Genomic DNA, 17,340 nt, shown 5'->3' on the forward strand with positions numbered 1-17,340 from the left:
TTGTGACGAACAGTTACATTTCCACAAGTTCCAGGCAAAGATCAACCAAAGAATTACCTAACAGTATAACAAAATGTTTTGACAGTACATCAAGTGGTTCCCCGCTAAAAGAATCAATGCAACAAAGAAACAAACTGGGTAAAAGGCTACAAGCACAAAAAAAGAAAGGATATTTGTGTAAACTGTTAAGGAACTACTACATCATTCAATGATTTGTTTATGGTGGACAAGGCAGCACAGGCAAGGGGCATTTCAGTGTTCTCAGGTAAACACTGGCTGGTTGTGAGGTTACAGGAGGACAAAGAAGCAAAAAGGCAGAGAAATGAGACTGAATTTTAAGAGTTTTTATGGTAGAATTATCATGCTGGACAAAACAATAGGATTCTTTAACAATGTAATTAAGACTACAAGGTAGAGAGAATATAGCAGGCCAATATATTAGCACTAAACAGTTAATGCACTAAACAGTTAATGCATAAAACTCAAGGGCTTACATATAAACTGCATTAAATCACAATAGAAGAGATTCTAGACGGCACAAAAGCTTGAGCAGAAAAGAAAAAGGCAGAACACAGGTAAGCAAATAAAAGAAGTGACTGAAGAACTGGAGTAATTCAAGTATGAAGTGGAAAAGTAGTTATGGACAAGTGACAAGCAGATGGTATTAGAGGCCAAAGAAATTAACAAAAAATATTGACATTAGAAATTAAGTTAAAAAAGCATAGGTAGCAATCCAAAATCGCCAAAGATAAAACCAACACAGATTGCAATAAAATGCCTCTTTCTGGATGAGCCCTTGTAGCTCTGTGAAGCTATCTTGTTGAGTAGGCATCCAACTACAGTACTAAGTCACACCAGCCTTGGAGTTTTGTTTGGACTACCAGGGACCAGGGCTAGAACCTGGTCCCCCCCTCACAGAGGTACAGTGAGTGGGTGACACTTTGCCATCACTCTGGGAAAGCATCCAGAAAGTTAGTGAACCAATACAGACCACTGCTGGGTTCAAATACACAGAAGCCTCAAAATTTCCATGTAAACTCTCCAAACAATGTAAACAAATGATTGAATATCTTGAAATTAATGCTCATTAGCATTACCCCCCCTCCCCCTCCAGTAGGGATGGGTGCAGAACTGTAGGTCTTTGCCAGCTTTCCAAGTCAGTTTTAGAGTAGATGTGAAGAATACATACACTGACCAACAAAACTGGGATGGAGGGGAGGAAGGGAACGGAATCAGGGAGCCATCAAGGCTCAACTAGAAAGAAGCATTTTGTTACATTCAGTGCTAGCTTTCTGGGTGAGCCCCTTCTGGCTCCCTGAAACTAACTATCCATTAAGAAGAAACACAAAGGACTTAGCAGGGAGGAGAAGGAGAGACCACAGGTATTCAAGACAAAGACGAGACAATTGGCCAAGAGAGATGGCCCCGGGCAACACAGGCATGGCAAGGGCCAGGAAGGCTGCCAAGACCCTATTAGACCATCAAAAGACCACCAAAAGCCCCGTTCACGAGTATCAGTCCAAGACAAGTTAGCAAAAACTACTGCAAGAGTGGAACATTTATGAACTTCATGGGCATGAAGGTAGACCACAGGCTGGCTGAACTTGATGACACTGTGGACAACCACAGAAACCTGAACCATGTTAGAGGGAACCAGGGAAGAAGGATCAACGCAAAGCGTCTACCGAGGCAGAATCGGTGGCACGAAGGTAATGTCAAAAAGATGCCACCAGACACAGCACATGATGCAACCCCTGGCCAAAAACAACCAAGCATCAATAAGCAAAGAACCCATCCAGAGTGCCCAATGACTCTTTCTTTGCAAGAAGAGGAGGAGATGGCTGCAAACAAACATAATGCCTCCAGGATCAAAAGAACAAAAGCCCCACCTCTAGAGAAAAGCATGCAGCTCCCTGAACTGTACAATAAAAGGTGGGCACCAACAGAAAAACTACCTCAAAGAATCATGGATGAAGGGGAAAACATAAACCAAGGGGAAGAAAGATGAGGGCATGAGCAGGTCAGAGGTGAAATAATGTGCTAGAAATGGCACTGAGATCGTATTGATGCCGAGCGCAAGCAGATGCTCCACCACTGACAAACAATAAAGGCAACAGTATTAAGCATAAGATGCCAGTCAATAAACAACCAAGAGAGAAACGAAAGGACAACACTAACAGAGACAGAAAAATGATGAAGGGACGGGAAGTGGCAAAAATAGCCCCCAAGCTACTACATACAGTACTGCTGCCAAGAAGAAACACACAGGCAGGATACCATTAATTCAATCACCTGCTTGGCATAGAGTTGACAATAAAGACTCATCAGAAAGACCAGACACAAAGAGCTGAGTAAAACGTTAAACTATCTAGGTACATCACCTGACCGATTGTCAAAATGAGGTGGAGGTGTGAAGAAACCAGCGTTGGATGTAAGAAACGCCATTTTCTGGGTGAGACCCAAAGGCTCCCCGAAGCTATTCAGGCTTATATGCTAATGTCAGACTTTGGCATCAGTCATGTGTATGGAGTTCTGTGGACCTAGCGGGGACCACGAGCCAGAACCTGGCCCCCTCAGAGAGGCATGGAGAACAATGGCCTATAGAAACCCTCATGTGGTTGGAAGCATTCTATGTCTGCCATCGACCAGGTCAGGCACCCAGAAAGTTAAGCGTCTGCAAAAAAAAATTATTCTGGTGAAAATTGCTACAAAGAGCTGAACAAGTGGATAGAACTCCCCAAAAAAGAAACAAGCAAACGAGCATGACGTCAAACGTCGCCGCGCCACTGTCTGTGCAGCTCCCCCCTCCCCGGGAGGGGGAAGAGGGAGCCCCAGACCACCATGAGGCCATCCACCCATTAGTTTTGAGGCTGGACATCAAAACACGCGAAAAACCGCCAACCGGGTGGGGGGGGGGGGGGGCGGAGGGATGTCGAGAAGCCTCCGGGTCTCACCCAGAAAATGGCATTTCATTACATTCAATGCTGGTTTTCTGGGGGTAACCCTTCGGTTCCCCGGAGCCAACTACCCACAAAGGAAAAATATAGGGACTTACCTGGGAGGTGGTCACTGCTCCTTTTTCAACCCCAACCCGAAGTTGAGACAATTGGTTGCAACCGCCAACCCAAAGTGACACAGGCCCGACTAGACCCAGGAATGTTCACGAAGTAGCGAGCAGCCAAGACCCTGTTCGGCCGCCAAAAACCCCGCGCCCTAATGTCAGCCCAAGATATGTTGCCAAAGACAGATGCAAGAGCAGCGAACTTACGAACGTCATGGGCACGGGGATAGACAGCAGGCTGGCTAGCCTTAATAACCTTGCAGACAACCTGGGAGACCTGCCCCCGCGAACAGGGAAGGAGGGAAACCGGATCAACCCAAAACGCATCCCTGGACACAGAAGCCGGATCAACCCAAAACGCATCCCCGGACACAGAAGCCGGATCAACCCAAAATGCATCCCCGGACACAGAAGCCGGATCAACCCAAAACGCATCCCCGGACACAGAAGCCGTGGCGCATAAATAACGATGGTAGGGCCACAACCGGACACAAAATATGATGCACCCGCTGCCTGACCAACCAAGCATCAACAACCCAAGGACCCCTCCAGAAAGCAGCCATCTCATTCTTCGCCAGAAAAGAAGGAGACGGCGGCAAATGAACAAACCGATCACCATGACCGAAAGAGCAGAAACCTCTGCGCCAGAGAGCATAAAGTTCCCCGACCCGACCCCCAAAGGCCAATGCCAAAAGGAAAACCGCCTTCGAAAAACAATCCTGAACTGAAGGGGCCACAACAAACCAAGGAGAAGAGAGAAAGGAGAGCACCCCGTCCAATGACCAGGACAGCTCAAGGTGGTGCATGAGCAGGCCGGAGGCAAAACAACGCACGAGACAACTTGCGAAATGGTGCAGAAGTAACATCAATACTGAAAGCAAACTGAAGCGGCTCCGCCAGCGCTGCATGATACGAGGCGACAGTATTCGGCACAAGATGACAGTCCTGGAACAATCAAGAGAGAAAGGACAACACCACCCGAACCGGAAGAGAAGCACAACGACAAAGAGTCAAAAAGAAACGGAAGGACCGCCAGGAAACTTCATCCTGTCGCCGAGACGAAGCCCACAGGTGGGACACTAACAAGGAAGCCACCTAATCACCATAGAGATGATGATAAACTCGAGTCAAAATTACCATACACGAAGACTCGAGAAGATCAAATCGGCCACGTGACGCACCAGTCAGATCAGCTGGAAGATCACTGGAGCCAGAGCACACAACCTCTGCCTCTAGCATCAGCCTTAGAACTGAAGGGTGGATGGCCGGCGTGGGGTCTGGGGCTCCCCCTTCTCCCTCCTGGGGAGGGGGAAGCTATGCAGACAGTGGTGTGGCGACGTGTGACGTCATGCTCGTTTGCTCGTTTCTTTTCGGGAAGTTCTATCCACTTGTTCGACTTTTTGTAGCAATTTTCACCAGAATAGAGGTTTGTTTTGGGACGCTTACCTTTCTGGGTGCTTGAACTGGTCGATGGCAGACATAGAATGTTTCCAACCACACAGGGGGTTTCTATAGGCCATTGCTCCCCATGCCTTTCTGAAGGAGCCAGGTTCTGGCTCGTGGTCCCCGGTAGGCCCACAGAACTCCATACACATGACTGATGCCAAAATCTGACATTAGCATATCAGCCTAGATAGCTCCGGTGAGCTGAAGGGGCTCCCCTCAAAAAACACTTGGGTTCAGACACAGTATAAGTTGGAGCCATAAGGAGCTGCCTTCCCTTCACAGGACCTACAGCAACAGCTAGAAAAGAGGTAAAGAAACCCCCCCACCCCGACCAGTCAAGCCAAAAGGCTGGATGGGAAAGCAATGCCGACCACGAGTGCCACACACAGCCAAGCCAAGTCTGAATTTGGGACGGAACCAATTGGAACTTCTGCCAGTTTACCATGAACCCGAACTCGGCGAGCTGGGAAAGAACCAGATCCCTGACTAAAAGACATGTGGAAAGTTGGGGCCCTATATCAGCCAGTCATTGAGGTAGCCCAGAACACAAATCCCCAACAAATGAAGACAAATCACCATAACCTCAGCCAATTTGGTTAAAACTTGGAAAGCCAGATTCAAGCCGAAGGGAAGGACCCTGAAACGGTAAGCTTGACACCCTAGAATAAAACCTAACCAACCTCTGAGCCTTGGATGTATGGGGACATGCCAAAAAATATGCTGTGGTCCAAAGAAATCATCCAAGCCCCAGCCACCAACACAAGATGAGCTTTGCCATGTCGAAAGTGGGGAAGGGAATGAACACGTTCAGTCCTAAAATTTTGAGGACAAAGTGGAGCTCTGTCGAGTCCTGTTTAGAGAGTGGGAAGAGGTGAGACACCCAACAAAAGTCATCAATTGAGGAGAGAAGGAGGGTTCATTTGTACATCTGCTCCAGGATTGGCTTAGTAAACCAGTGGGTACTGGGAGCTCTGGTCCCCTTCCCAAATGGCAGGGGTTGAGCTAATAAGCTCACACAAGTTTCGAGAGATTTGATCATTTATTTATAATGTTTGAGGATTTTATTTGGCAGTTTTGAGGCTTCAGTCTCTCTGAACCCCAGCAGTGTTCTGTATTCGTTCTCTGACTTCCTGTTTTTTTTCAGTGGGGGTGGAGGAGTATCACCCACGCTTTGTCTCCATGAGAGGGCCCAGGTTCTAGTCTGGTCCCTGGAAGGCCAAACATAATTCTGCAACTGATGTTACCTTAAAGTTAGGAGCCATCTCGGTGAGTTAGCTTCAAGGAAGCCACAAGGGGCTTCACCAGAAATCAATAGTAATCTTTATATGTTAGGAAAAGATTATTATATTAAGAATTAAGAGAGCTAAAGGAAGTTAAATGTTGAAAACAAAAATAGAACAATTGTAAAGAGACATAAATATTACATAATACAAAAATAGACAACAAAAGAACAGGCCCTTTAAACAAACATTTAATAGCAAGAAACAAATTAAAGATGTTATGATGGCAATGTTTGCAAGAGGAACATTTGTAGGGCTACATTATTATGAAGTGCTGTGAAAAATTAGGATGAGTGAGAGGGGGGTGTTCTCATCCAGAAAATAGTATAGAAATGTCTAAATGCAAGAAATTGAAGACAGTGGAAATGTAAGAGTTCAAGAAAAACCTCACGCAAATTATAAGAGGTAAGGGAAAAAGACCGAGATTATGAATGCAAAATAGGTATACAGTATATTAGGGATGAGGTCAATCAATACTGTAAAAGACTTTTATAGCTTTAAGTTGATGAAAAATGGCGGGAAGAGTAGTGCTGCATGGTTTAGTGAAAATGTAAAAGGAGGCTATTGAGAAGACAAAGGATGAATTTAAAATATTGCTGCAGAGAGCTGTGCCAAGTGATGTTGGACTGAGAAGAAAAATCTAGCATTGAACATGCTTCTCTCTGGTGGGTCACTCAGTTGCTACACCCTGGAAGCAGCCATGCCTTGGGGAATACACCAAAACTCTTAAGACCCACGAGCACCTTACAAGGCCCAGGACCAGAATCTGGCCTGTTCAAAGAGGTAAAGGAGTGCCAGGGGATCAGAAATCACCACAAACCTAAGCTAAAGACCTACAAAAAAGTCCAATCAACCCAAAATAAGTAACTGATTGGGGAAATTTGTAGCATGATGAAAACGCTGCAAACATTCATTACTGAGGTGAAACCATCATCCAGATATACTCACCTGCCTCCATACAGCAGCCTGGGTGACTAAAGGCTTTGTCCAGCCAGCCAAGTCATCCATGAGCTGCCTTAGGAGACAAGATGCCAGTTCCCAGAGGAAAAAAGGGAACAAGGCAGGAATGGGAATCTACCGAGTGGTCAACCAAAAAGATACCTTTCATTATTTTTAATGCTGGATTTCTAGGAGGGGCCCTTCAGTAGGTCCCCAACGTAACCTTACCACAAAGCCTCAGAAGAGGAAGCCAGCCAACTGCTGAGAGAACCAACTCAGCAATAAAAATGGCCTCAGGTCATGCCAGGATGGAGCCCTGATACCCTCATGCCTGGAACCATAACTCAGCCAGAAGACCCACAACTGCACCAATAGAACCTACCCCATTAGAAACCAGCCAGGACTATAGTAGGGACAACAGAATCTGGCTTAACCATTAGGGAATCACCACTGGCTGACCATCGGGCACTTATCAAGACCAGAATGCTACCTCAGTCAGCAGACCCGGAAACACACCCATTTAGAAACCAGGTAAGACTACACAACCAGGACAACAGAATCTGGCACAACCATAAGGGCAACACAGCTGACAGACCGCTTGACATTCACTAAATCAATGCAGTCTAATGCTGACGAAACCAGCATGGAACAGTGCTGACAAACCAGCATGGAATAGTGCTGACCACACCAATATGGCCCTGGAACTGACCAAACCAACAAGGCCTGGCACCAGCCAGACCAACAAGGCCTGGTGTCAGCCAGACCAATAAGGCCTGGTGCCAGACAAAACAATGAAGGCCCAGCACCAGCCAGACCAACAATTCTTGGCACCAGCCAGACCAACAAGGCCTGGTGTCAGCTAGATCAACAATGCCTGGCACCTGCTGGACCAACAACCAGCATGGCTCAGATTCAACCAGCACAGCAGTAGATGGAAAAAATCCAGCCCAATGCTATTTTTTTTTATTAACCTTAAATGGTGGAGTAACCCTGCTTGTCTGATATGATGCATTTTGAAGAGTGATGAGATACAATTATTAAAGTTGGAGGTGGTATAATGTGATGGTGCATGGGCACTGCTACACCAACACTTGCTCTTCTTATTATCTATTATTAAAGGACTATGCCTCAATAAGTAGCTGAAATAGTACATTAGTAGCACTGTTCATAATATGGAGACTTGGAAATTTGTTTGAACAGTACAGAGAAACAACAGGATAAAATAGGGGCTTAGAGACATTTCCTAAGATCAAATTTGTCTTAAGTCAGATGTTCATAACTACTCCAATTTATACCTCATGGGCTAGACTACAGCAAATGTATATATTAGGATACAACATGTTGAGATCTTGAGCAGCATACAGAAACAAAACATTTGCCTTGGGTTGTCTATTAATACTTGCACCTAGGTTCACAAATAAATCCCTGTAGGTTGGTTCGATACCCCTAAATAATGTCAATGAAGACATTATGTATTAAATCCTTAGGACAGTAAACACAAATTAACACAAATATATTCAGCAAAAAAAAAAATATATATATATACTGTATACAGTATTATAAAATAAAAATATACCGTATATGTAACTTTAATTAAATTTTTTGTTCATCAAAATAATAAATTATTATGCTCTTAGCATAATAATACTGCTGAAATCACCAAAAGATGACATTGTACTATGCAGATCTCAAATAACCTGGAGACAATTTAGCACAGCCTGGAGACAATTTAGCACAGCCCAAATTGTTTACAAGCCATAGTGGGTGTTTAGTTATACTGTACACTATTGTATTCTAGATGGCTCTCCAATCATCTACCAAATTGGAGAAATATTCATTGCGTCCATGTTTCTTTCCTGAGGATTGGTATACAAATGAAGATAATAATAATAAAAATAATAATAATAATAATAATATTGATAATTCATTTTGTTGGGGAACAGGCAGCCAGTATGTACATAAAGTATGTTAAGGCTTATATCGAGGTCCCCCACAAGGTCTAATTACTGACCTTTACCAGGATGCAACCCCACAACAGTTGACTAATTCCTGGGTACCTATTTACTACTAGTTGAACTGGCACATTAATTAGGTGATAGGAAACGTGCCCAACCATTTCTGTACCACTTGGGATTTGAACCCGGAATTCTTGATTGTGAGTCGAGAATGAACGTGACTGTACTACAGTACACAGGACCCTATCAAGTCAGGTGGTGCACCACCATCTGTCAGTGACTGCTTAGCACCACTAAGCTTACTTCCATAAACTATGAAAATTGCTAAAATTTTGTAAATACTGGAAGATCTTAGTTATGAAAAGAAATATATTACGAGTATAGTGCTACATTTAAATATTACTTGTAAGAAGATAAAATATATGATTCTTAATAACAAGGGACGTGAGACAGAGGTAGTGTGTGTTGAGATAAACACAAAGTAGTGCCTTAAGTTAGTCATTGTAGAATAGCCATCTGGAGTATTGGAGCATATTTGGTGCTACAAGTTCTGATTTTGAAGAAAATGTGTCAATGTGATGCTTTATGGTCTTCTTGTTAGTGGTAGGGGAAGGGGGGGTGATCATGCTAGTATATGCTCGTATTCGTAGCATAGGTGCTACATATATTGATGGTTGTTATGGAGATAATTGACTTTCTTTTGTCAAGTGGAGCACACTTGTTACCACAAGCAACTAAATCAATACAAATAGTGCCCTTGTGATTCTTGAAGATTGTGGTGTCAGTGGTTATCAAATGCACATGTTGATGGAGGTAGGAGCAATGGAGGTGGTAGTGACAGAATAAATGCACAAGTCATCAAGTAGAAGCAAATGTTGTGATCGAGTGTTTCAATTTGTTGAAGACAGAGTGAGTGTGACACAGGAATTAATTGTACACACTTTGAATACGAGTACACTGAGACAACCAAATGAAGGAAACAGATGAGACAGTAAACAATATTCTAGCAAGGAATTTTGTTTACTGCACCACATTAACTACTTGCAACATGTTGGAAAGCAAGCCAGGTCCACAATAGAAGTGTGTTGTGTGTAAGAAAACAAAGTAGAGGAAAAAGAAGTACAAACTGGTGACAACATGGGTTGTTATGCTGTGCAATGTTGACTATTTCCAAGATTATTACACATTTCAGAACCCATAAAGACAGCAAATCAGTAATATCCATTTATATATTATATTCAAAATAATAGATGAGTATTATTATGAAAATTACATAAACACTGATAAACAATAAGTAAATGTATGGTGTACTATACATATACAGTAATGATATGCATACCAGGTATATCAGTGTACAGTATGTATGTGCATGTTTTATATAAAACAAACAACTGGTTCCATTAGTGATATTTGGATAAATCAACAAATAATGGAAAACATAAACTTTATAGAGAAGTTAAAAATCAAACATGGCATGTAATGGAATGCCCTTTTCTAGTGGGCTCCTCAGTAGCTCCCCAGTGCTTATGTGCTTGTATAGACAAGCCTTTGAACTCGCACCAGGTCTATGAAACTCACACTTACCTATTAGGAGCCAAGACCAGAATCTCTCTATGAGGTGAGGGATGTTTGGGGGATTAGAGAGGTATCTAAACTGTGAAAAACCCACCAGAAAGTTTAGACAAAACACAATGAGCACCTGGTTGAAAGAAATGAGCATAAGGCAAACTAGACAACCACTCATTACTGTGGGTTTAACAGCCTTAGCTCTAATACACCTGACACCACCATATTGTGGGTCAGGGTCACCCAGGCGGCTGACCAACCACCTACATTACTCACAAGTTGCCAGTAATGAACCCCAAAATATCTACAGGGAAGAAAACAATAGGAATAGAAAGCTATTTCTTAGAGGTCTAGCAGAAATTGGGTATTTTATTACATTCAAAGCTTCTTTCCCCCTAGGTGCCGATTCACTAATGCTTTGAATATGAGAATGACTTTGGTGTAAATGAATATTGCATCATGGAAAGGCTTACCCATGGGAGATAGAAGAGCTGCCACTGTCCAAGAAAAACTATGGGTTGTTGCTAGCCAGGACAAAGCAAAGAGACCCCAAACTTGTACAAGTTCAAACAGAGTTCAAACACATGGCCCAGTTTTGAGGCAAGAACTGAAGCAAGTTCCATTAAGCCAAATTTGGTGGAGGACAAGACACCAGAAACTGCACAGGATAAGAAGGTGAATCAAAGCTATTAAACTGTGAATTCAGAAACTTGCCCGTGATGCAACAGCAGATGTATCCAACTTATACTGGACCAGTGGATATAAACACTTAGCTATATTGAGCAACAAATTCTTCAGTCCAGGAACAATATTCTAAAGAGGGGTAAAAGGACAACCACAGACCTTCCTCCAGCAAATCCTAATCCCCGAGACCCCTCTTCTAACAAAGAAGGCGGGCAAGGGACAAAACCCACATCCCCTGTGAAATCCTGAGACTGGGAGGAAAGCAAAATCAGACCACCAAAAAGACTGGTCTCCAACCCATAGAAGCAGAGTCCATAGAAATATCTCATAGACATAAAGGGATCACACTCGGTAGCCACTGTCAAATTCACGGCAAGAAAGGCGGAGATTGATGTAGGGGGGGATTTTGTTGGGATGGGGTGTTACACGAGTTGTTTAATTTCTTGCTTGGTAAAACACTGATTCCCAAACAATTCTCAGGTCATAAAAAATTCTGTTTTTATGACTCATTGTTGTGGGCAATTTACCTCAGGTGTGAGTTGATCTATGATCCTCACATGCACCTCTGTCTCTTTGAGGGGAAAAAAGGGGGGAAAAGAAGACAGAATCATCGGAATAATACGTGCAGGCAGTGGGCCGAGAAAGTCACAGGACCATGGCATGTTGATTGTGGCTTTACTGAGGGGAACCTGCTCAAAAATAGGGAAAAAATATGATCAGCCGGAAATTACTACGCACATTGGTAATCCTGATTTTACTGCAAACTTATAAATAATTTAACCTAAAATATTCAGATTTGTACTGTAAATCCAAGTTTTCTATAAGCGATCCTGTAGCAAAATTGGTCCATTATTTAGATAATTCATTATTTAGAAGTCAGGATTTTGGAGACTCCTCTATACTAAGCGACATGAACATGTTAAGGAAACTCAATATAACAACTCTACAGGTGAGAAGCAAAAAGGATATGATTTTTACATAATTTATCTTTACAATAATTTTTTTCATGATGTGGTTATTTTCGACAACCAAAAATATTATAGAAAAATACCTAACTGTTGGAGATCATTAGAGGTACTGATTACAAACAAAATTTAGGAATTCTTAATTAATTTATCTCCATATGGCAATAGTTTGATGCATTCATCCATGACATGCAAATATAATTACATGTACAGTACTGTAATTCAAATATCAAATAATATAAAGGAATCTTCTTATCAAAGATTATGATTTTTGTAAAGGAGTTCATTATTAATAACAAATTACCAGCTGCACATTGTTTGAAGAAACATATAATTATGTTATGAATCAGCTCCCTTGAATATGGTCATGATGCTGATCCATTGTCTACAGGTCTCATTCCTGTCCCCTCTATATGATTACTGTAATTTCAGCATAACGGTTGGTTAGACTAGAAAAACTACTATCCCAGGGAGGCAACTATGCAGATTCATGAGTAAAGGATCCTGTGGTGCAGTTGTTAGCACAATCGCATCAAAGCCGATATGTCCCGGGTTCATTTTCCATGGCGGTACAGTAGTAGTAGTAGTCAAGTAACATTTCCTTTTGCCTGATGCCGCTGTTCATCTAACAGTAAATAAGTACCTAGGATATGGCAACTATTGCATCCTGCGAAAGGTTAATAGTTGGCTTAGAGGGACCTCAATAAGCCTAACAGGCTTCCTATCCCTGACTACAGAAAATCGAATCTCCCATGAAATACAGCAATATCATTTTCTGAACTGAAAACGGGAAGCATCACAACCCGACCAGCAGAGAAATGAAGTAAACAAGCTAGTGGAAATACGAGGACAACTGCATGCCATATCATCATGCTTGGAACTGGATAGGGACGCCAATGGAACAACCAGACAAAAGAGTAGGAAAACAAAACACTGAGAAGAGGTAACTAGACAGTCCACTGAACTAGAGCAATGCATGAGACTACAAGGACTGCATCACAACAATGGCATGAGACTACCAGGACTGCATCACAACAATGGCATGAGACTACCAGGACTGCATCACAACAATGGCATGAGACTACCAGGACTGCATCACAACAATGGCATGAGACTACAAGGACTGCATCACAACAATGGCATGAGACTACAAGGACTGCATCACAACAATGGCATGAGACGACCAGGACTGCATCACAACAATGGCATGAGGCGACCAGGACTGCATCACAACAATGACAGACTATGCAACATTCAGCTATCCAGCTCTGCTTAGAATGGGGAAGATCTTGTGGCCCAAGTAACATAGAAAATGAGAGAAACATACCCTGAATAACTTACACCAGAATTCCAGACACTTTCACCACAAGTGCAAGCCCCAAACTCACTACCTCTGGTGGTAACAGCAGTGCCTGAGCCTAATGGTTCTTGGTGCCATAACCAGTGGTGTGAGTGGAAACCCAAATGAGAAGTAAACCGACTCGAAAATTAGCCAAAGGCTACATCAGGGGCCAATATGAAGAATCCAGCACTGAATGTAATGAAACGCCATTTTCTGGGTGAGACCCGGAGGCTCCAGGAGCTATCCAGACTGATATGGATATATTAGACTTTGGCATCAATGTGAATGGAGTTCTAGGCCTACCGAGGACCATGAGCCAGAATCTGGTCCCCTCAGAGAGGCATGAGGAGCAATGGCTTATAGAAATGCACATGTGGTTATGGAGCATTCTATGTCTGCCATCGACCGGGTCAGGCACCCCAGAAAGGTAAGCATCCCAAAACAGCCAGCTATTCTGGTTGAAACTACTACTGAAAGTTAAATGAGTGGACAGAACTATCCAAATGAAAATGAGCAAACGAGCATGATGTCACTACGTCGCCTCGCGGCTTGTCTGCACAACCCCCACCCCTCAAATAACGGCAGAGAGCCACAACTGGACACAACACATGATGCACCCCCAGCCTAACCAACCAAGTATCAACAACCCAAGCACTCCTCCTGAAAACAGTAGATTTATACCGCCCCTGAAAAGAAGGTGATGGCTGCCACTGAACCAACCTACCACTAGGACCAAACGAGCATAAACCCCTGCATAAACCCCTGCAGAGGAGAGCATGAAGCTCCCCGACCAGACCCCAAGAGGCCAATGCCAACAGGAAAAACCATAGAGAAACAAACCTGAACCGAAGGAGCCACTATAAACCCAAGAGATGAGAGAAGGAGAGCACCAGATTCAAAGACCACGACGGCTCAAGCAGCACATGAGCAGGCCGGAGGCGAAACAATGCACTAGACAGCGTGCGAAATGATGCCAAAGGTGCATCAACCCTGAATGCAAGCTGCAGTGGCTCTGCCAGCGCCGCACAATAAGAGGTGACAGTATTTGGCAGAAGTATTTAGTCCTGAAACAACCACGAAAGAAAGGACAATACCACCTCATCAGAAACTAAAGAAAACCTACGAAGAGGACAAGAAACACAAGAAGGACCGGCAGGAAACTTCAAACTGATGCCAAGACGAAGAATGCAGGTTGGACACCACCAAAGAAGCCACCTGATCACCATACAAGCGGTGATAGACTCGAGTAAAAAAGACCAGACGCAAAGACTCGAGGAGAAGATTGAACCAGCCATGTAGCGAACTGGGCCAATCCCCCGAAAGTGGCGGAGCCGCGGGAAGACCCCTGGGTTTGGACACCAAGCAAGTAGTGCCTAAAACCAAGGATGGGCCAGCCACCAAGGGCCTGAGAGACTTACCTCTCCCGTGGTAAGTCTCTCAGCAGACGAGTCACCCGAAGCAGCCGGCCCCAAAGAGCCAAGGACTGCATCAAACCCCCCGCGGTCCAGGCAATGAACCACCAGGGAGCAGTCTGAATGGAGCCTGATCATCGATCTGCGAGCGACCCGAACCCCCCGGAGTGACATCTACACCTCTGTGAAGTCCCGCACCATGCTGCAGGCCCGACGGAAGGATGGACCCCACCGCCCCTGGCTGGCCTGGTGAGCACTGGTCACAAAGCCCCAACCAAGAGATGATGTGTCTGTGAACACATTGAGCGAGGCTTGGGTAAGCGCCAAGACACTTAACCACGAATAGGTAGCCGGTGACGCAGCAGCCGACACAAGGCCCCCCGGAGGATGAACCCAGCAAACATGAGAAAGGAGGGAGGGAGAACCGCCTCGGACCAGAACCAGAACAGCTGACAAGCCAAACCCAACCCGGCGGGTAGACCAACACGGCAAAGTTCAGGAACACCACATAACCCTCGAGCATCTGCAGGGTGATCACGGGAGCCCCCCCAAAACAAGCAAAGACGGGACCACAGCCAAAGCAGAGAAACCGGAGGGAGAGACAAGGAAGCAGTCCGAGAGTCCCACACAAGACCCAGCCAAGACTGAACCTGAGAGGGAACCAGATGGGACTTTTGCCAGATCACCAGGAACCCGAAGAGCTGTGAAAGAACCAAACCCCTGGCGAGCAGACATGTATACTGGCTGGGGAGTCCACAACAACCAGTCATTGAGGTAGGCCAGGACCCGAAAACCTAACAGACGCAGATGGGCCACCACGACCTGGGTAAGGTGTGTGAACACGCGAGGTGCCAGGTTCAACCGAATGGAAGGCAACAAAAGCGGTAACCAAGATGCCCCACAATAAAACCGAGCCAGTCCCCCTGCCTGAACCCCCAGATGAATAAAGATGTACCAAGACGAGTCCTGGAGGTTCAGGGAACCCAACCAAGCGCCCGGTTCCAAAAGAAACCGGACCTGGGACAGAGGAGTCATCTAAAAGGAGGGGCAATAGACCCAGGGGGTTCAGATGGGACAAGTCCAGAATGAACCGCGGTTCCAGCACAGTCCCGTTTCAGGACTGGGAACAGACAGGAAACCCACCCAAGGGATGTCGTCGTTTTGATCACGCCCATGGGTACCCACTCCAAGGTGACCCGACAAAGCACAGGAGAAGAGGCCCACCCCGCCAGCCCTGAACCCCCCGAAGGAGGAGCCACCCAACGCCACTGCAGGCTGAAATGACCCGAAAAGCCCACAATTCGTGAGACCAGGCATGAGCGAACAGCGCAAGCCTCTCCCCCCATCGCCCAGTCAATGGGGCGAACTGCGAAAGGCCCAACAATCCTTGCGAGAACCTAACAGATGTGCTGAGCAATCACTGTGCTGACCAGAAGCAGATGGTTCTGAAGGTGACGCCGGCCCCGAAACGGGCACCGCTAGCCTACCACGATGAGAGGAATCCCAGCAGGGGAAGGACGAGGGGCATGGACTTAACCAGAGTTTCAGGGTTTCCTCGGGGTTTCCAGCACAGCAACCAACCTAGCGTGTTGCAGCAACCTAACCTAGCATGCAATGCCTAAGCTGCCTGCACCCGAACAGAATCATCAGTGGACTGGGTGAACAGAGTCACTAACAAGTAACAAAGTAACTTGCAGGACTCTGGGTCGAAGGTGTCACCGACCCAACAGGCAGCATGACGGCGTGAGCAGTAGCAATGGACAGGACAAATGGTCAGTTATTGCTACTCTCAGCACTATCTTGTTATTGGTTTGAAGCTCCAATTCCTGCATGATCCGAAACAGCACTAGCAAACACACACTATTACCCTATCCAGAAACAGGTCCTGCAAAGTGAATAAACCCCAATATACTACTCAGCACAGGATCAACTTGACAGGAATATCTTAAGAGGAGGATATGAACCTTTCAGAGAAAGATAACTCTGATGGAAACAGCACTAGGGATGGGAACCCAAAATTGAAACCTCAGGCAGGAAATGACAGCAAGAGATATGCTCGTGAAACATTATAAGCATAGACCCATGGACCCAATGGTCCTACAAAATTATGAACAATTAGCATTGCTTACACTGCAGTTTCTGCAGGACACCATGATGGCACAGCAGATTGAGAGCTAGGAGTGAGGTGGTCTCATCACTATGACATGGGGTGACCTAGGCCACCACCTGGTGGCAGAATGGGAAGTCATTGGACGTGCTTGTACAATAGTTGTTGGTTTAAAATTCAGCAATTTCAAAACGTTTTGGCTGAAATCCAGCTGAAAGAAGGCTACAAGAAGTTGTAGCCTTCTTTTAATACTTTTAGGGCAGTCAGCTTAGGTATTGGGTTGGTTTCTAATACCCATATGCTCCCAGAAATAGACATTAAGTGTAATGAAATGCCCCCTGAATGGGGAGCTGCTGAGGTGATTGGCCAGAAAGTTCAACATGAAAGAAAATGCATCACCACATACATTTCTCTCAGGTAGTATCATATGTATTGCTCAACAAAATGGCTGAAGGATAAAATTAGACCAATCTGCTAAGTACAAATTCTTATGATACAAAATAATAATGAAAACAGGTTTTGAGTTCTCTAATGATGCACATATGTAAAAAATAACCATAGAAAATCAACAGAAAATGAGATA

The 17,340-nt window shown here is 44.7% G+C and overlaps 1 protein-coding gene across 3 annotated transcripts in view; it reads right to left on the minus strand.

Annotated features, from left to right (window-relative positions):
• The window catches only part of LOC123747047 (uncharacterized), a 56,908-nt gene that overhangs the window by 27,085 nt on the left and 12,483 nt on the right, over positions 1-17,340 (minus strand). The window lies entirely within an intron of this gene.

Source organism: Procambarus clarkii, chromosome 87, assembly GCF_040958095.1.
Source record: "Procambarus clarkii isolate CNS0578487 chromosome 87, FALCON_Pclarkii_2.0, whole genome shotgun sequence".
Taxonomy (NCBI): Eukaryota; Metazoa; Arthropoda; class Malacostraca; order Decapoda; family Cambaridae; genus Procambarus; species Procambarus clarkii.